The sequence below is a fragment of the Falco peregrinus genome, chromosome 2 (assembly GCF_023634155.1).
Source record: "Falco peregrinus isolate bFalPer1 chromosome 2, bFalPer1.pri, whole genome shotgun sequence".
In the NCBI taxonomy this organism is placed as follows: Eukaryota; Metazoa; Chordata; class Aves; order Falconiformes; family Falconidae; genus Falco; species Falco peregrinus.
In genome coordinates, this window is record NC_073722.1 from 54,860,592 (window position 1) to 54,882,207 (window position 21,616).

At 43.3% G+C, this 21,616-nt stretch overlaps 1 protein-coding gene across 12 annotated transcripts in view; it reads right to left on the bottom strand.

Moving 5' to 3' along the window:
• The window catches only part of APBB2 (amyloid beta precursor protein binding family B member 2), a 189,673-nt gene that overhangs the window by 130,741 nt on the left and 37,316 nt on the right, over positions 1-21,616 (bottom strand). Inside the window, exon 1 of one of the 12 annotated variants that reach the window (XM_027779350.2) lies at positions 9,149-9,257. The exons of the other annotated variants lie outside the window; for them this stretch is intronic. The gene's annotated coding sequence lies outside the window, so the exon portion shown is untranslated. Of the gene's footprint in view, positions 1-9,148; positions 9,258-21,616 lie in introns of those variants that run through there. 12 annotated transcript variants of the gene reach the window in all.

Sequence of the window (21,616 nt, forward strand, 5' to 3'; positions counted from 1 at the left end):
TGAACTGGTATCGGTATGAAACTGGCTACAATTTTCATACTGCAGTTTTCTCTAAGCACACACAGACACGTCGGCATGCTGCATTTACATTATCAGACTGAGGACTCTGCCTTAAATTGCTTTTTAAGCAGGAATCACAGGATCTCACATACTCCTCCATTAAAATTTCTACCTCTCCCTCCAATTTAAAAATGGAAGAAAGTAGTAGTCTAGCATAACATCGATAATTAATAAGTACAGCATGGTCATCTATTTTAGGGACAAATTTTTCTCTTTCCTTCAAGAAAGAACACTACCAATTTCTAACTCCACTCCATCAGACAGCCTCCTGGTGAGCCTCATACAAGCACCCTGAGAACCCAGGCTGCTGCGGCTGGTTTCCGAAAGGAGGAGAAAAGGAGAAGCTGAGTTTTGTTCTGAGGTTTCTAGGGGCACGACTCTGGAAATAGTTTAAAAGAAAAAACAAACCAACAAATTATGATATTCTTACAACATAATGACAGGTAAAAGACTCATTAAAAACAGGGTGGAGAAGGCTGCTCTCCTGCCTCAAGAATCCTCTGATGTTTCTAGCATCTACCTTTCTGTGTCTGCATCTTACTTTCTTTGACAGCAGTTTTTGCCAAACGCACAGAAGAAAGCATCTTACACATTAATTCACTTACCGCCCTAGCAGGCCAACAGAAAAATAGCATCACTTACTTAGATGGCATTTTGCCTTCCCAAAATCTTGAAGCACAAAATTTTGAAGGGAAGAAGTATTTCTTTCACAATTAGTGGCTAAAACACTGAAATGCATGTTTTATGAACTCCGAGAAGTCCAAAAAACTGATGAGATTTGGTTATGTATTATTTAAAGGAGGGGTCCCACTCTTCCCCTTCCAGGTTAAAAAGCATATTCTGGATACCCTTCCGGAAAGGACAGAAGATTGGTTGGGCCCTCCTGGGCCAACAAGGAATGTGGACAGGGGGCTTCTGCCTCCCCACAACATGCACTGATCAAGGGATCACTACAAAAGACACTGTGAGGAGAGAAAGTCTTCATATTTATGAGTGATACCCAAGTCTGCCCCCTTCACTTCAGTGATTCTTTTTATTAGAAATGTCCAATGTGGATATTGGAAGGTGGGGTTTGTTTTTCCTTTTAAAGTTTTGCACAGAAAGGGCTGGGCAGGGGAGGAGTGGGGTAGGGAGGAGAAGAGGTAAGAAAATTTCCTGTCACGCCAGTCTGGACCAAATCTGTATTTTCATTTTAGCAAATCCTCACCACCATCGCCCTCAAATTATCAGCACAGGCCTCCATGTCACCAGTGACTGCTCCCAAACACCACAGGGTGTTTGTTACACTGGTCCCCTGGCTGCTTTTCTCAAGTCTTACTGCTTGCTGAGTATTGCTGCACAGACACCAAAGCAGAAGAAAAGCACTGGTTGACGCTGAAGCAGAATTCATGTTCAGCCTCAGAGAGGCTAACATCTCCCACTGCTCAGCACCAGCTCCCGCTCACCTGGTCCTGTCAGATTGTGCACCCCAAAAAACCCATTTGATTGTGTTGTCCTTCTATAGTTACACGTAAATCATAATATCCTACCAGTAAAAAATCTTACGGAAATACCCTACCCTTAGAGCCTGTGGACTTGGCACATCCACTGCTGAGTATTTTCAGCTTCCTAAGGTCACCAGTCACAAGTGGGGCCACCAGCCCTGTTCAATACCCTTATCAACCATCTGGACAAGGGGATCAAGCGCACCCTCAGTCGGTCTGCAGAGGACACCAAGCTGAAGGGGGGAACATTCATCTGCTTCAGGGTAGGAAGGGTCTGCTCCACACGGGGAGCTGGACAGGCTGGATCCATGGGCCAAGGCCAGCGTATGAGGCTCAACAAGGCCCCGTGCCGGCTCCTGCACTTGGGCCACAACAACCCCCGTAACGCTACGGGCTTGGGGCAGAGCGGCTGGAAAGCTGCCTGGAGGGAAAGGACCTGGGGGTGCTGGTTGATGGCTGGCTGAGCGTGAGCCGGCAGTGTGCCCAGGGGGCCAAGGCGGCCAACAGCATCCTGGCTTGTATCCAAAACACTGTGCCCAGCACGACCTGGGCAGTGACTGTCCTCCTGTACTCACCACTGGTGAGGCCCCACCTCAAATCCTGCGTTCAGCTTTGGGCCCCTCGCTGCAAGAGGGTCACAGAGGTGCTGCAGCGTGTCCAGAGACGGGCAACAAAGCTGGTGAAGGGGCTGGAGCACAAGTCTGATGAGGAGCAGCTGAGGGAACTGGGGGTGTTGAGGAGGAGGATCAGGGGGTTCTTCCTGCTCTCTACAACTCCCTGAAAGGGGGCTATCGCGAGGTGGGGGTCAGTCTCTTCCCCCAGGTAACAAGTGACAGGACAAGTGGAAACGGCCTCAAGTTGAGCCAGGGGAGGTTTACATTGGATATTCGGAAAAATTTCTTCACCGAAAGGGTGGTCAAGCATTGGAACAGGCTGCCCAGGGAGATGTTGGAATCACCAGCCCTGGGGGTATTTAAATATCAAGTAGATGCGGTGCTTAGGGACATGGTTTAGTGATGGACTTGGCAGTCCTGGGTTAACAGTTAGACTTGATGATCTCAAAGGTCTTTTCCAAACTAAATGATTCTATGATGATTCTAAGGTGAATCAGCAAGCCAGGTCAAGGAGCTGTTCCAGTAAGACACATGCTGTTCTGGTGCTAGGTCTCAGCAGACATACATCCAATGTGCAAAAGCCAATGGAAGTGAGTATAGAAACATCCTGAACACAGCTCCCACGCTCCAGGGCAGGCGGTCTGCAGTGCATGAAGCATCACTCAAGCAGCGCAACTAAGCCTTGTGTTCCTCTTTTCTGTCCCTAAGTCTACCCCTTCTCTCCAGCTTTCAGCATCACTGCTATCATGACTTGCAGCATGAACCTGACAAGTAGCTGCTATTAGCAAACTGAGCAGACACTTGGGCTGAGGCTGACTGTTTCTGGGTTATTATGCCAAAAGTGCAGCACAATTGACATATAGGGGTACATATCGCTCAACAGCAACTCTTTAAGTACAGTCCAAATAACACTGCAGCACGTTTTCCCCCAGTGGATGGCAATCAAGCTGTACCTTGTGTTTGCTCATCCCTCCTGACCCAAGCTTTAGAGCTCACAAAAGCCCAATGCACAATTTGCTGCTAGCACTTCAGCAGCAAAACACAAGTGTGCTTTGAAAACACTCAACCAGCTGAGTTAAAAAGAATTAAAAAAAAAAAAAATTAAAAGCAGAAATAAACAAACTTGAATCAGTATTTGAGAACAAAGCAGCCTGGAATTTCTCTCCAAAAAATCTTATTCTTAGCACGATGGGGTGCAACTTAGCTAGCTGAATAATTTTCCAAACAAATGTTAATAAAACTTATTTTCACACAGGCATCACATTTTAAGGAAGGAATTGATAGCCTGGCAATTCATACTGATACATGTGACAGAGACCAACCATGAGGGTTAGAAGCAACTAAAGATGTTCCTCCACAAGCTGTCGGAGTAAAAAACATCTCCAGATGATTCGACTTCTTAGCAGACATACCATACTTGAGACCAGGTTTTATCTGTCACTTAGAGAAAGACCTGTGGGTGATAAGTATTCAGGTCACACACACCTTTTATGCAGCAACCCACAGCACAACTATTCATGTGATAAACACCCATGTCACAGCAGAAGCCCATGGCAATGAATAATGCAGGAGATCCAGTCACTTTACCACATATCATACCCATGGGATATGGAGGCAGCTTCAGTCATCCTTCCCCCTCCAGGGCGCAAAGCATGCTCTTTAGTTATTCTCTCTCCATCTCCTGTTCTGCACATACATTAACAGGTCAAACCCAGCAAAACAGGACGAGTCGCGACAGAAGAAACAGGGACACAAACAGAAATGCAATAGACCTTCTCACAAGATTATGTTAAAGTATTACATCATTCTGTTCAACTCAAGTGCTCCACAAAACAGAGCCCGTTTTCCCAACAAGGTAGTCCTTTGTCCACACTTCCCAAGAGATGTACTTGCCCACCATTAAGACAGTAATTTCACAAAACATAAGCTAAACCAGGACCAATTAAAATGGAGTCACACTCAGCCTTAGCTTGTAACCGCGCCTGAATGAAAGCAGGTTATTAGAATTGTACTGCAAAACTCAAGTATAATCTGAATTTGCGTGTCAGATCCTTTTTTTTTACAAAGCATTATTACCTGTGCCCGAAATACAAACTCTCCCAGTAAATGACTTCAGTTACTCATCCCTATTCTGAACACTGTTATCACTGCACAATTCTCTGCAACCCCTCCTGATTTTCTCCTGTACTTTCCAGCTTATGTTGCACACAACAGGGTGCTCCATCTTAAGAGCATCCCTGATACCCACCATGGCAGGGCAAGGCACACAGTTTACCACATCATGTGACAAGGCACTCAGCCATGCCAACTTGGCTTCTCTAGCACTCTCTGCCTTTCAGCATCCTGCTTAGCTAACCCCTCCGCCAGCACTGCTGACCTTCACACAGCTGTCGCATTAGCCTGAGCATCCACTCACACTGCAGATTTACTATGCCATTAGAAGGGTGTCTTTGTCGCATATCTGTGTTGTTTCATACTGTTTCTTTTACATTATTTTCATATATACAAGGAAATCTATAAAGGAAAAAACTGTCCAGGAGGAGACCAAGTTGCATTCATTAAATCTCAGGCAGACCCTCGAACTGCACACTTAAAATGAGTGCACTGGAAAAAAAAAAAACTGAATGAAAGGCTCAAGTCTCTCTCCAGTTTTATTCATGGTCAATTTTAATGATGCTCTTACAGGACCCCATAATTTTGGCTTCAAAGCCAGCTAAAAGACAATGAAGAACCTTTAACTTAGGCAGTGTGTACTAACAGAAATCATACTTATTCTGCACATCAGGATGACATACTCAAAAATTTTTGCTCAACAGGTGCTTAGCTGTAAAAAGTAATCATCTCCTCCACCTTACAAGCCTCTGTCACTCTGGTTGGGGGAGGAGGAGGGGGGAAAAGTTAAAAAAAAAAAAATATTACAGCACTTCTCCCCCCTCCCCCCCCAAAAAAAAGATCTTATGCAAGCCTATGAAAAGTTTGGAATAGATCATTACATACATGCTTAGAAGAATTAAGGCAGAATCACCATCAAAAGTAACTATTAGACCCGTCCCATCTCAATCACCTCAAATATAACTGTTCAGGGGTTTGTTCGGGTTTTTTCTGGGTTTGTTTTTTTTTTGGTTTTGTTTGGTTTTTTTTTTTTTGCGGGGAGGGGTGCTGATGGTGGTGCTGTTTTGTTGGTTTTCATTGTTGTTTTTTTTTTTTTAAAACAAAACAGGGTCAGCAAGTACTTGGAATATTTCTTGCTCAGAATAGCCAGTGGTTAATTAAAAAAAATAAATCCTTATTTAGTTTATTCCTTTCTTAACCATCTTTGCTGGCTAGCTGACTCACTATCTAGGGTTGATCTCTTAAGGAAGTAAAACAGACGAGAAATAGAGCAGCTGTGGTCTCACAATTCTTACCAAGAGAAAGATATGTAGATTTTATTTATTTTTTTTACTTAAGACTGCACTTCTAGTGCTATACAGTAGTTTCTCAGTTTCCTGCTTCTGATATGGAGATCTATTATTGGTGCAATAACCTCACAAAAAGAATGAGATTAATTTTCTGATCTTCTTCAAAAAACAAGCATACACCTTCCTACTGTGTCATAAAAATCTGCTGTGAAGCTAAAACCTCTTACCTAATCCATATACTTTTAGTTTCGTTTTGCTTTCTTGAAACCACCTTGAGTCCACTGGTAGAAGAGATCTTGCTGTTTCTCCTGAGAAAATGATGATTAACTATTCTAGCTACAACTAGAAAAAATTTGCTTTCCACTGAAGAGAAATTAGGAAGATAGAAAGTACAAAATCACGAGCTACGAGCTAAGGTCATGAAGAAAACCACTTAAAGAGCAAACTCCAAGGATGGCTGTCACATGACAAGAAATTTGGTACTTATATGCCAGAGATGCTACTCCTGTATCACATATTTGCTCCTGCATGGACCAATGACCTCTCACTGTTCTTAGTATGACCTCTAACTTCAGCACAGGGTTGACTACATCATTGCCTCAAGTTATACAAAGCTTTCCTTAACCATTCTACAGCCTTCAAAAGTTTATTCTCCTAAACTTAGCCATATTCTATCCCGCAACACACAAGCATATTCTTAATATTGATTTGAAAAACCCTTTCCAACAAACTGCAGACAAAACATCACATCCAAAGAACTACATGCTGTAGGACTCCACTCAGCATTTCTACTTCATAAAAAATAATAATAAAAAATTCTCAGTAATAACTTCTGCTCAAGTATGATTACGCAGCCAAGAAATAAAACATGTCTCAAGTCTGATGGGGCAATTGCTCATAAAATAAAACCCAAGATTTTTATTATATTTATTAAAAGATATAAATTGTTTGATTGGGAAGCTTTTTCAAAAGACAATCGCTTTAAAAGTGTTTTATTTAACAAAGTAATAATAGCCTGTAGATTCATCAATAGCTATATTGCCATGCTCAAAATATGCTCATTTAGGCTCTTCCCAAGTTCTCCATTCATAAGGTTTTAAGATGTAGATTTTTATTAGCAAATGCTGTGCTTTGTTGTTTTTTTTTTTCAATAACTTCATACATGTACACAAGAGAGGCAGCTATGTCTGTATTAAATCAAAAAGTTTCTTAATCTTGAATTGGCAGGAAATTTTCCTACAGGACATCACACATAATTACACTGCCAAATGGCTACATTTACACTTCAATACAAAAAAGTCAAACTACAGAAATTAGTATGTTGCTGCAATATTGCAGTCAGCAGTAATATACCCAGTACATTGCTACTATTTTCATTGAAATACCATCTTAGAACAGACCTGACAGCAGCTGTTAGCAGATGCTCTAAAAGGAGGCAACAAAATTTACCTTAAAAAAAACACCATTTAACATCAAAATTAACGTTCTCTCACCTTAGCTCACTTATACCCTTGTCATTTCTGGGTATGAATTAAAACTTCCTGCCATCTCCTTGCTTTAACTAAGGCCTTGATTCCAGAGAATTAGATTAAATTATTTTCCCCCAGTACGCTGAATTTTTTCCAACTCATGCAGAACCGTCCTTGCCAGTAAGAAACCAAGGGGCATCACACATCACCACAGCAAGAGGGATCTCATCGCTCAACACTACACTCCCAAATGGAATTTACCATAGAATGAGACATCACCCCCCACCACAAACAAGAAAAAGATTGCCCTGAATCCTGGATAGGCGTTGCAGTGCTTTGTCCCAGCGCCCCTGAATTCTCAACACACCCACTTATGCTGTACCAAGAATGCCAGCTATGTTTAGCATTTTGCTTGGAGGTACTGCAGGAATCTAGAGTCAGCAGTAGCCACAGGCAGTCAGATTTACTCAAAACAGTTAAGTTAATCAATACAGCAAAAAAAAAAGTAACCTCTTCAACAGAGACAGTGGGGCTTGATGGCTTCTTAAATGAGTACTAATAATGACTAGAAACTCGAGAGTGATGCTGGCTTGGACAGGAAAGTTCTGGAGCTGTCTGTGTATTGATCCACTCTGGCTAAACTGTGACAAAAGATGCAAAGTATTATGAAATTAAAAATTAAAAAGAAGGCGGTCTACAACAAGAAGCAAAGCATGTAATAGAACAAATTGAACTAAGTACTGATGGAGAAGTCTTGAGGAAGCCTCCAGTAAATCAATGGGATTTTAGCCACTAATTTCACTGAACCTAGACTGAGGTGTATGCCACAACTGAAAAATAAAATTCAAAACTCTTTGGGAGTTTACAAATATTCTTCCTCACATACACCACCTCCAAGAGGTCTTGGAGTACAAGTGCTGAGTTAGCACTCTAGGAACAAAATCACTGACCAGTCACACCTCAGTCAAACACAGACAGCCGAAGTGGGACCACCTGAAAGTCACAACATTAAAACTCTCTACCAGACTCTTCAAAACACAAATGATGCCAGAAGTTGCTAGAAGGCAGTATGACAAGTGAACATGCGCAACCTCAGCTGAAGTCCACAGAAGCCAAGAAGAGCAATTCCCATCATTTCCAGTTTACCTGCCCAGGAAGCTGACTGCTCAGAGCTACTGGGGGAGAACTAGTAGCTCCAAGACTCCTTTAGAAATGTAAGGATGAGTGTCTGTGTGTACATACATACATATAGCTATGCATGTAGTTAGACACAGTATACATTTTAGATGCCTGCAAGGCCAGCCAATTCAGAGTCTTCATTTAAAATCAACTTATTCCCACAGTCAAAAGCAACAGTGAAATTTAGTATTGCTATTAAGCACAGTATAAACTTGAAATATGCATAAACAAGAGCTGGAACTGTCTTTATGCAGGCAGAACTTAAATGGAATACAAAGTCCTGGACTCAATAGGTTAAACTGAGTACGAACAGGCGGTGTTCACCTCAGCTTACGGAATCATTTCATGTACCTTTAGCTGCAAAAAGTAAAAGTCAAAGTTGCTGTTCCCCAGCCAGCAGAGTGAAACGCTTCATGCAATGGTACAGTTTTACATCTACACTGATTTAAGCCAACTGTCCCTTTCAGCAGCAGCTGGCCTTTAGACTGGCTTAGCTGCCTCATCACAGTGACACTGTCACAAGGATGCATCTTCTTTGAGGGGTTAGTTTTCAGCTGGGTTCTCAAACTGACCAGCTTGGACAGGGGGCCACAACAGTGCCAAGGAGGAGGAAAAGGCACGTTGTAATAGCTTGAAGAAGATGGACGGACACCCTTTAACAGCTGCTGTCAGCAACAGCTTTTAAAACATTAATTTTGGAGCAGTGATACAAAAAAGCGATACGAAACCATGCCCATCTTCCACCATGACTTTAAACTTAATTGAAAGATGTCACATCCAGCACATGCGACAGGTCAGGAGCACTGCCAGCACTAATGACTCAGATGATACACAACCTCACCAGTGTTTTCAACTCCTATACTGTCCACTCTGTTTTCAGTGTCATTTAAAAATAGAAGGGGGGTGGGGGGTGGGGAGAAGAAATCTCACTGGGGTCATACCTGAAGCTTACAGAAATCCACACATGATTTCATATAAATTTCAGACAGGAGCCTGATCCAATTTCAGCACAGACGAATACGTCCTCCTTCACCTCTGAAGGTCCAGAAGGAGGATGAAGTAGCTGACACAGGGACAGCCCTTCTCACTCCTTGCCATCTGAGAAAGAAGGGAAAGGTGAGCCCATCATCAGTCAAGCAAAAGCACCCCTGAAGGACCTAGAACTATCCAGTGCACACTGCCCACAGCAACAAGCATTTTTAAAGAGATGCCTTTTATCGGAAACATGAGCCAGGCTGGTTGATATGCAGAAGCCCTGGAAGCTTCAGCAGATGCAGGAGGCAGCATGCAACAAGCAGTGATGGGGTCTAACTTAAGAGAAACATCACAAAGTCCCTATACACTGGATACCTGGTCAGTGAAACATTTACCTGACAAAGAGATGCTAGTGCTCCTTCAAGTCAAACAGTTTGCAATAGTCGTAATGGTATCAGAGTAAAAATAAAGCTTGAGAAAGCACCAACACTATAGTTGAAAGGCAGGTGATGTTTAGAAAATGTAACAGAAACCAGGGAATGTTCTGCATCCCTTCCCAAGGGAGGGAGACAGCCCACAGGCAAAGGTACTTTCAGGCACAGTAATTTAAGCATGGTCTTAAATCAAGGAAGAATGCTTTAGTGTGAGGGGAAAACTTTGTTCATAGCAGTGATTAGCAGACAGAACCTGTTCCCAGTGAAATCAGTGGGGCTAGGATTCTGCACCCCATTTCCATAATTAACGGTTTTTAATATTCCTTTTCAATTACATATAAATTTGGCCGGATCTTTAACAAATCTTTAGAGAAATCAATGCATTAAATAAAAAACTATTTTAAAAATCACCATACACCTTCCATATGATATGCCAAGACAGATGCGTGTTTAAAAACCTGACTTGAGAGGACATCTTAAAATTCTCAGTGTGTGCATGCCAGTTGTGATCTGCCACCTGATCTTCTGGGGTATTTATTACTGATGATCTTTCCAATTAATCCTGTCTCTGTCTGTACTTCTAACAAGCAGCTTGTGAACTCACCTAAAGATAGTCTGCTAAAAGAAATAAAAAATCAAATCTTATTTCTAGTTACCAAAAATATTCCATAATTACCATAGCATTGGCATACTGCTCTATGTTTAAACCTTAACACAGAGGATTATTAAAAAACCTAGTTACTGCCATTTAGCAAGTATTCCTAAGACACAGGCTTTGCTCCATCTTTTTGTGAGCTTATTGTGTCAAACCAGCAGAAAATATGTATCTTTGAAAGCTCACCATACTCAATGAAATACTGCTCTAGAAGATAAAGTCTCAGTTTGGGGTACCTGTATGCAAAATGTACACCGCAGAGGTTGCTGATTGACAGCAGACCATGAGATTACAAACGACATCCTTCTTTGTTGGTCATCGTACAGGCACACAAAGATTTAAGATTTAAATTTAAGGCAATCCTAATGTGGCTGGTACAGTCAGCAAAACCAGAGCCTTTCAAACATAACAGCATAGGGTAGCTAAGTTGTGGCAACAGCAAGTTACCTATTGCACTGCATTAGCTCAAAATTGGGTAGTCCACCTTGCAGCTAACAAATACTGGACACACAACCCAAAGAGGCATTTCAGAGGGTTGACTGACCAAAAAGCAACAGCAGCTTCTCTTGCCACTTCTGTATAAGAAACCAGTGATAAGGAAGAGGAGAATAATTAAAAACCCACAAGCACCTTTTTCACAAGAAGGCTTTCAAAAAATGCTGTAAAGCCAAAAAATCCATCACTGGGCTAATTCTGTGGATCCTGACAATGAGGAAAGGAAGTGACTGTGCTTTGTATAAGTCAAGCAAAGATTTCTGTTATGATAGCTTAAATAAAACAGACCTTAAGAGAGGAAATAATTGTTACCCAAGTCATCTGGCATGTTTCTACTGTCTCAGGTGCAACAGACATCAAACCCTCCCAGACCGGGGACAGCATTTCCTTGCCACTTCCTTCTCAGCAAAGAACACTTTAAAGCAATTTCAATTCTGCACTTATGTTCTGATGGCTTTTTTGTAATTGCTTATGCTTCTCAAAGAAAGAGAGGCTGTCAAAGTAAAGGGGGTGGGGGGGGGAAGACCTCAAGCCACCTTCTCACTTTACTAATTTTGGGACACATCAATACTGACATTAAAATGGATAAAAAGACCTCTGATGCGATACTTTGTAAAGAAAACAACAATCTTTTCCTTCAAATTAGGTGTTTTTTTCCCAAAGCCAGGTCACTGTGGTGACTTGACCCTGGCTGGACACCAGGTGCCCACCAAGCTGCTCTATCACTCCCCTCCTCAACTGGACAGAGGAAAGAAAATTAAACCGAAGGCTTAAGGGTCAAGATAAGGACAGGGAAAGATCACTTACCAATGAAATTAATTTTCTGCCAATCAATTCAGAGTAGGGTAATAAGAAATAAAACCAAACCTTAAAAAAACCTTCCCCCCACCCCTCCCCTTCACTCCCAATTGTCTCTCATCCCCTCAAGCAGCACAGAGGGACAGGAAATAGGCATTATGGTCAGCTCATCGCAGCTTGTCTCTGCCGCTCCTTCTTCCTCACTCTGTTCCCCTGCTCCAGTGTGGGGTCCCTCTCATAGGAGACTGTCCTCCATAAACTTCTCCAACATGAGTTCTTCCCACAGGCTACAGTTTTTAATTAACTGCTCCAGCGTGGGTCCCCCACAGGTCACAAGCCCTGCCAGCAACCCTGCTCCAGCCTGGGCTCCTCTCTCCATGGATCCACAGGCCCTGCCAGGCCCCTGCTCCAGCACAGGCTTCCCACGGGGTCACAGCCTCCTTCAGGCACCCACCTGCTCTGGTGTGGGTCCCTCCCCGGGCTGCAGGTGGGTATCTGCCCCACCGTCAGCCTCCATGGGCCGAGGGGCACAGCCTGCCCCACCGTGGGCTTCAGCATGGGCTGGGGGGGAACCCCTGCTCTGGCGCCTGGAGCCCCGCTGCCCCTCCTGCCCTGACCCGGGGGCTGCAGGGCTGTTGCTCTCACACAGCCTCCTCCCCACTTCGGCTGCAGTTGCTGTTGTGCAGCAGCTTTCCCCCATCTCTACATACGCTGTCCCAGAGGCGCTACCACCGTCACTGATGGGCTCGGGCTCGGCCAGCGGCGGGTCCGTCCCGGAGCACTGGCACTGGCTCCATCGGGCACAGGGGCAGCTTCCCACAGAAGCCACCTCTGTAGCCCACACTACCAAAATCCTGCCACGCAAACCCAGTAGAGTCAAGAGAGGCCCATTAGACCAAGGTGCAACCAGGCTGCAGCCAGTGCCACACCTGCCTTCCCCTGTCCTGTATGAACCCCAGCGCCCGACCATGCTTATACTGTAAATAGTCTAACCAGCTACTTCAGAACTTTATTCTTAGAGTTTAATCTATACATCAAAGTGAAACAGAGGGCATCTGCCTGTAAATACAAATACACAGCGTAGCAGTCTGCCTTTTTCAAACATATGCTGCATTCTCTCTCCATCTGTGAGGAAAGGTTTGGTTTTAAATAGTGAACTAAAAATTCTGTTGTTTACCATTTTTCATTAAAAAAGTACAACTGTTACTTTGAAATTAACATCAATTTTCTGGTGCACGAAAAATGACCAATGGTATAATTTAACTCAACTTAGACAAAGCCTTACTTTGCCTGATGAAGATACAAGGGATGTTTAAAAGTTTAAAATACTGTACTGCCTGCACATATTTACAACAAATGCAATTCCATTAAAAATAAATGTGGAAAACACTTCTCTTCTAATTTGTCTATTACAAAGCAAAGCTTTTTCTAAGTTTTACTAAATAAAATAACAGCTAGAAACTAAATCTAAAGAAATCACACAAACACCTTTTTACTGCAGACCCTCCTCATGACACAAAACGTAGCTTATCCACTTGTATATAGATACAATAGGGCCCTGTTCAGAGTAAAGGTGGCAGTAAATTTTTATGCAAAAAGAATACTCCAGTGATTACTGGAGGTAATGAAACGTAGGAACAGTGATTACAGTTGAAAAAGAGACAGATACTATAGCAGCTTTAAACAAGTGATTTTATTTCACCTGGTAGCGCGAAAAGATCAGATTCTTCTTTTGCATTTAAAACTTTTTTCTAAAGCTTCCATCTCTTCTTCAGAGATGCAGCTAAGCAAGGATAAAGTTTCCTTTATTTGCACAGTAAGGGAACACACCTGGAATGCCAATAAACCTCAGCCGTCCTTACACTGAATCACCCTCTCAAGTACCGTAAAAGGTAAATACCTGCAACCATGGAGCCATGTGAGGTGTATTCCTATTAGTTAGCTACAATTTACCTAATACTTACAGGCATCTGTATTTTTTTCTTTTTCTTTTTTTTTTTAACGTATCAGTTGATCCAGCATCACTTACAAGACTTCTTTTAAATATTAAGCTAATGAAAAATCATAGCTGAGGCTAAACACAGAGTAAGCTCCTTAGAGACCCTCCATTGAGGTGTATCCTGCGCACAAATCACAGAGTCAGAGGAGCTCTCCCCTCCACAATTTCCAAACCAGACCACCACTGCAAGGTACAAGGCAGTGATAAACCAGTAAATGAGACAAGAGCCATATAAAACCAAAGTCACCTATTACTCACAAATGATACCTCATCAGTCAGCAGAGCCTCAGAATAACCATTCTTACACCAAAGCCCCTGCAAGATAAGATGGATCTTCAGGAATTCAGCCAAACCTGCCCACACAAGGCAGACAAGATGAGTGAAGAGCCAACTGTCACCTACTGCTATAATGCAGCTCGCTGCCTAGAATCACACATCTGATATTCTTAACTCCTAATTTCCAGGACAGGAGAGGCTTGCAAATGTTTGCAAAACAGCTCCAGAGCCACAGACAAAAGATAGCATTCAAGTACACATTACCATCAGTAAATCTAAGCTATACTATTATTTTGTGCTCTTACTCTTTGTTGCCTTTGGAGATAGTTATGATCCCTTGGGAGATAGTTCTGAAGGGCCAAGGGGTCCAGAAAGACTGGACATTCTTCAAAAAGTAGTCTTACAGGCACAGGAGCAGGCCATCCCCATGAGCTGAAAGAAGAGCCAGTGAGGGAGAAAACTGGCCTGGCTGAACTGAGTGCTTTGTCTGGAACTCAGGGGGAAAAAAGGAGAGTTTACTACCTTTGGAAGAAGGGGCCAACAACTCAGGAGAACTGTAAAGATGTGAGGTTATGCAAGGCAAAGATTAGAGAGGTGAAAGCCCAGCTAGAATTCTGGCTGGACACTGCCATAAAAAGATAACAACAAAAGTTTTTAAAAATACATTATCTTTGGCCCTCCTTTTGCTTCTAACCTGCATCCCTTATTAGAGGACGCGGGGAAGATTGATACAAAGGATGGAGACACAGCTGAGGTACTCAATGCTTTTTTTTAATCTCAGTCTTTAATAGCAAGACCAGCTTCCCTCTGTATACTCAGCCGCCTGAGCTGGAAGACAGGGATAAGGGGAGCAGAACAAAGCCCTCACAGTCCAGCAGGAAACAGTCAGTGACCAGCTGCTCCACTTAGATGTGCACAAGTCTGCGGGGCCAGATAGGATCCACCAAAGGGTACCGAGGGAGCTGGCAGAAGTGCTCACTGAGCCACTCTCCACCAACAGTCCTGGGTAACTGGGAAGGTCCCAGTTGACATGAAAGTAGCCAACGGGACACCCATCTACAAGAAGGCCCAGGAAACCACAGGCCTGTCAGCCTGACCTCGGTGCCAACAAACGTTACGGAGTAGATCATCCTGAGTGCCATCACGTGGCACGTGCAAGGACAACTGGGGGATCAGGCCCAGCCAGCATGGGGTTATGAAAGGCAGGTCCTGCTTGATGAACCTGATCTCCGGCTATGACAAGGTGACCCACTTGGTGGATGAAGAAAAGGCTGTGGATGTTGTCTACCTGGACCTCAGCGCAGCATTGGACATCATCTCCCGCAGCACTCTCCTGGAGAAACCGGCTCCTCGTGGCTTGGATGGGTGTACTCTTTGCTGGGTAAAAAGCTGGCTGGATGGCTGAGACCAAAGAGCAGTGGTGGATGGAGTTACATCCAGCTGGTGGCCAGTCACAAGTGGTTTCCCCCACGCCTCAGTACTGGGGGGGCCAGCCCTGTTCAATACCCTTATCAACCATCTGGACAAGGGGATCAAGCGCACCCTCAGTCGGTCTGCAGAGGACACCAAGCTGAAGGGGGGAACATTCATCTCCTTCAGGGTAGGAAGGGTCTGCTCCACACGGGGAGCTGGACAGGCTGGATCCATGGGCCAAGGCCAGCGTATGAGGCTCAACAAGGCCCCGTGCCGGCTCCTGCACTTGGGCCACAACAACCCCCGTAACGCTACGGGCTTGGGGCAGAGCGGCTGGAAAGCTGCCTGGAGGGAAAGGACCTGGGGGTGCTGGTTGATGGCTGGCTGAGCGTGAGCCGGCAGTGTGCCCAGGGGGCCAAGGCGGCCAACAGCATCCTGGCTTGTATCCAAAACACTGTGCCCAGCACGACCTGGGCAGTGACTGTCCTCCTGTACTCACCACTGGTGAGGCCCCACCTCAAATCCTGCGTTCAGCTTTGGGCCCCTCGCTGCAAGAGGGTCACAGAGGTGCTGCAGCGTGTCCAGAGACGGGCAACAAAGCTGGTGAAGGGGCTGGAGCACAAGTCTGATGAGGAGCAGCTGAGGGAACTGGGGGTGTTGAGGAGGAGGATCAGGGGGTTCTTCCTGCTCTCTACAACTCCCTGAAAGGGGGCTATCGCGAGGTGGGGGTCAGTCTCTTCCCCCAGGTAACAAGTGACAGGACAAGTGGAAACGGCCTCAAGTTGAGCCAGGGGAGGTTTACATTGGATATTCGGAAAAATCTCTTCACCGAAAGGGTGGTCAAGCATTGGAACAGGCTGCCCAGGGAGATGTTGGAATCACCAGCCCTGGGGGCATTTAAATATCAAGTAGATGCGGTGCTCATGGTTTAGTGATGGACTTGGCAGTCCTGGGTTAACAGTTAGACTTGATGATCTCAAAGGTCTTTTCCAAACTAAATGATTCTACGATTCATTTCAGATAAAGGTAAGGCAGTTTAAAACCAAAACAAACAAAAAAAGTAGCTATACAAAGCTTGTTCATTTTAAGTGATAAATGAAGCAGCCATTGATGCCAGCTAATAAGTCAAATCTACTGTATCACTTTAACGTTCCAAGTGATAAAAATAAAGAGGTAACAAATACCCACACTTGAAAGCTAATGTTAGGATTCATCTTAACTCACAGAAAACTCAAAGGTCTGTAAACGATCCTGACCCAACAACATTTCTTCTAAAGCAATCCATTTAGTTGCTCTGGTGGAATACAACTGTGAACAACAATAAACCTGAGACTAAACAATTTGCAAACTACAGGATAATGTACATATCTAAGCCCATGACTGGAGCATGTAAGGAGCTACTGCTTTCCTAACAGAGCCAGTCTTACATGAGTAACTACCGCACCAGCTCACTAGTGCTCAACTAGTGCTCAACTGCAATCCGCCAAAGCAATTTCCAACAGCAAGATGTCTCAAAATATGGTAGTTTTAATTGTCACTCATTTTACTACACTATGGTTGTGTTGTGAAAAAACGTGCGGCAAATTAAGTCAACTTCTTGTTTTAGATCAAGAAATAGTAAAAGCAGCTCAAGACTAACCAACTGTTAAGGCATTATGAATCACAATTTTCACTTAGCAATCACGAGAGATGATGCCCAGTGTTGTACAAGATAAAACCAGATCCTTACAGGACAGTATCTATGACAAGTAAGTAAACATTATCAAAATGCATCTACTTACATAGGCTTTGGAAAAACATCTAACAGTGCTGCAAAGTTCCATGAAAGGATAAATCTTTCATGGTGAAAGGGAGAGGCCTGAGCTCATGCACAACATCTTAGCTTTCCCTACAGATTATGCTGCTGCAACATATCCAACTGTGAGTACCAGCTGTCAGAATAGCTGTCAAACGCAATGACTGATTTAAACCTGATACCAGCTGCAGCAGTCTTCCACAACACAAAAGCTTTATACTGCTGATGCTTACACCAGAGAAGTATTAGAAATGTAGTCTATTCATGTTTTGCAGCACTCTCTCTTCTGACAGATTACTACAGTATAGTAAGTATCCGACTCTGCAAAACTCAAGGCCAAAGTGGTGTTAAAGGTCCTTACGCTGGTAGTGGCACAGAACTGCTGCAATTTAAAATGAACAAGGAAATTGCACCATGTAATCAACAGGATAATTAGCGTATATTTACTTTGTCAGGGGAAGACAAACAGGGTGAGTACAAAAGGCTCAGTAACCACTTTGCTGCTGGAGGAGAAGCCAGGTTCTGTACAGGCAAAAGGCAATTTCTCACTATTGCAAGCATTCAACAGAGGTCAGCCTCCTCCTCCTCACACCTGAAAGGAAACTCACAGGTTTAATACCTCTAGGAATTCACACTCACCAACACAGGCATAAAAAGCAATAGGATTACCATCCAATCAGGAGTACAGATCAGAAACAGCAGCAGTGGCAATATACAGCAAGATACTAAGGATTCAAGAGTACAAAGCTGAGTTTTTACCTACTATGAAGTGCTGAATGGAGATGAATACCTACTGCATTTCAATGTCTGTCTTCAATTTTGGTAATTCCAGTTTGCAAGAGCCCTGACAAATCATCTCTCCTCTATCCCGAGAAGCTTCTGATGTTTCTGAAAAAATAAAATCCAGTGCACCCAAAATCTGACTCTGCTGTGCCCAGTGAAACAACAGACTATGCAAGTTTTGCTTCTCTGCAACAGGTCCTTCTCCCCTTTCTTAAGAAATGCTTTACTTGGCATTTCCACTTCAATTGGGTTCCCACTTACCTGGTGGGCTCAGCACACCCTGATCCTCCCAGACCATGTGGGGGCTAAGGCAAGGTTTCTCATACCTCCTGGTCCTCCTGTGCCCATTCTGGCACCATTTAATTGGGCAGGGAGCCTACACAAGGAACTAATGCAGCAGAACACACAGCTGGGGCAGAGGGAGTAGGACAAAACCAAACATTTAACTCCTAGTTACCGATATATAAAAGAACCAAAAGCCCAAGAGCTGGCTGAAACAAAGGCGAAGGGGTCACAGAGAACATGCAAAAAAAAACCCCAAACGAACAAAAAAACAGAACAAAGGATAGCCTCTTCCAGCAGTAGCTCAATGGCTTAGCTGTAATATTAATTTTCATTCTACTCAAAGCCATTTGGCTAAAAGGATGCTCTTCGGTCTGTGAGAACTCCTTTCCCAGAAAACCTTCTGTAGCCATACACACTCATCCTTTCTCAGTCTTACTTCTAACTGAAGAAATTCAGTTGAAGCTCTTACTCCTGCAGCTCTCAAAACTGAAAGGCTTATACACCTACATGCAGTTCTAAAACCACAGGGCTGCAGTTTGGTGATTTCACTTGACACTTCAAGTTATGATAATTAGAAAATTTAAAAATACAAAATAAAGCAGTAGTTTCTCTGAAAGCAGCATAATTCCATCTTCTTATTCATCACCATGCTAAGACATGTCCTGTGTACCTGGACATGGCTGGCTTGTGAGTAGTGCAGGCAGATCTCGCATTGACCTCCCGGCTCTCACTGAAGTCAGAAGCTGGGGACTTTTAAAAATTTCACCTTTATTTCCTAACTTTCAGTTTAGCAATTCTGTGATGTTTTGTGAATCTTTTCCTTTGAAGAGGGGAACACGGAAGAGCCCTTAACTTAAAAATGTTTGAATTTTGGTAACTGTTGGAGAAAAATGAAAAAGCATTAATAAATTTATTAAGTAATTAAATATTACATGAGAAATTTCTTTATCATGATGACAGAAAGAAAAAGAACCAATAGCTACAAGCAAACACCATGTATAAACCAGAAGTCAAGAAAAGCATGCTATTAGTTTGCAGCTGAAATTGTCCCAAATGCACTTAACTGTATTTCAAGCTACATTTATACTAGTGCACTAGACTATAATTACTTGTCAGTGTTGTATCTACATTCAACTTTTCTTTATCATATTATGCCTTAGTGAGAACTGCCTTCAATTTTGATGAGTTAGTGCAGGAAAAGAAATGCAACACCATATTTGCACAAGTCTAAGAAAATAATTGCTTGGATAAAATTCCACCATCTACTATTTTTGCAAGCGTCTAAAACCACAGCCAACCATCAACTCATATAATGGTTGCTAGATTTGTGGAGTAGGCTTTTTATAAAGCGGGACACTGAAAAAAAACAGAGTAAAATTACAGATCCATTAAATAAAAACACTGAGTTCAGATTAGTTTCTTATAACAAAACTTTGGTAAAATTGTTAGTGAAACAGCTATTTCTCTTTTGGCAGGACATCAAGAAAACACACTTGAAACATTATAAAATACCCATTAAATAATAAATGTGTCCCCCAGATTCTTTTGACCTCAAAAAGAAATGGTCTCAGCCATGATGAATGATGTCTATATTATTCCTCCTCGCTTTCAGAGGTATGTTCAGGCACCAGTATCCACAGGAAGGGATCCGATTTCTCTGTGGAGGCACCTCAAGGTAGGCACATTGGTCAGACCAGGCGAGAATGCCACAAAGGTGAAGGACCTTCCACGGTCATTTCTGCAGCATGCACAGCATGAGCCAAAGGACAGCAACAGACCAGCACCAACCTCACCAAATCACGACACGGTCACTAAGAAAGAAGAGCAGACCTCCTAGCACTGTCCTCATGCAACATAATCTCATTCGTTAAAAATGTGCCTGCATTTTCTGGACAAATACAGCAAAATGAAGACCGTCTGTAAAAGCCTTGGTGCTCCCCAAATGAGTAGTGGCAACCACCTCACCCAGCTAGAGCTGCCAGGGCAAGGTGAGAAGTAGGAGCAGTGAGAAGAAAAAAAAAAAAAAGGGGGGGGGGGGGGGGGTGTCGGGTCGGTGCAGGAAAGAACTCAAGAAAGTGGCATTAACCTTCCCATCCAGTACTGATGCCTGGGTCTTCTCCAAATCTGCACCAGGATGTTAAGTAGCTGTTGGAATGCCAACACCCAAAAAAGTACTACACAGAATTATCCAGACCAACACCTGAATGTGATGCAGGCCCACGGACTGTATTTGGTTTCATTACAGATGACTAGTTGGGAAGCCATACCAGCTCAGATTTGCCCATAAAAATTCCCAGCTTGCCCACCCATCACATCGTGCAGATACTTTTTGGTTTCCCTCAGATGTGTGCTGATGTCAGGGCATAGCTCAGTGACCTGGCTCTTAAAATCTGTAAATTTCCAGTTTGCTTTTTAGATTCAGTTTTTAATTACCAGGAGGAAAAAAAAAAATCTCTACTTTGTCAAAATGCAAAACATTTTTATGGCTGTTACCAAGCCAAAAACACCACCAGATGGAAACTCATTTAAAATTCTTAAATACATAGCTCTCTTTCTTCTAACTACTACCAGCCAGCCAGCCTCATGATTTACATCATATGAGGTGACTAGAAACAGATGAAAACTGATGAAACCACAGTGACTGCTTTAAAAAAACCAAAACAAAACACAACCAACCCCAAAAAAGTCTTAATATTTACTTTGAAAACAATGAAAAGTGGTGAAAATACCACCAGGTCCCACCAGATAAGACATAAGACGTGCGTGATATGCGTGCCTAAGGACAGCAGGGGAAACCTGGGGTAGCTTTACTCTGCAACAACTCTCAGCTCCCAAAAGGGTATTAGGTCACAAACCAACATGCCCTGAAGTCAGACCATACCATTTGCAGAGGCCAAAGACACTCAAAAGCCAGCTCACCTCCGTTCCCCATTCCTGGGCTATGCAATGAGCTGAGTGAGAAAGCTGGACCAGGGGAGAGTCTCAGTGGTCCCCAGAACAGCAGCCCACTTCCAGACAAGACATACTGCTGCCTCCTGAGTTTTCTAGCTGCAGCTTTAAGCTGGCTGCTCTGCGTGTCACCAGGTTGCATTTCCTGTTGGAATTACAGGAACAGTTCTGTATGACTCTCTGACTCACTTATAATCCATAAAAACTTGAGCATTTTGCAGCTCTTTAAAGAATGCAAAGCAGCCTTTTCCGGTCTCCCTTACTATGGCCAGTCTAAAGAAAAACTGATGTTAAAAATCAGTAATGGCATTCTCTGATACTGAGAATACTTTGCAAATAGTGTAAATACAGCAGTTTTACAGCAATTTTATTCAGACCACATGCAGTAGCCCCTACTGATCAGTTAATACAGAAATCTGAACAATGGCATGTCTTCTTAAGAAAGGGAGAGCTATGGCAGTTAAGTGCTATATTTACAGTATTTGCAGAGCATTCTTTATTTAGATTTCTATGGTAACCAGTAAGAGGACGACAGTTCATATTTTGCATGTT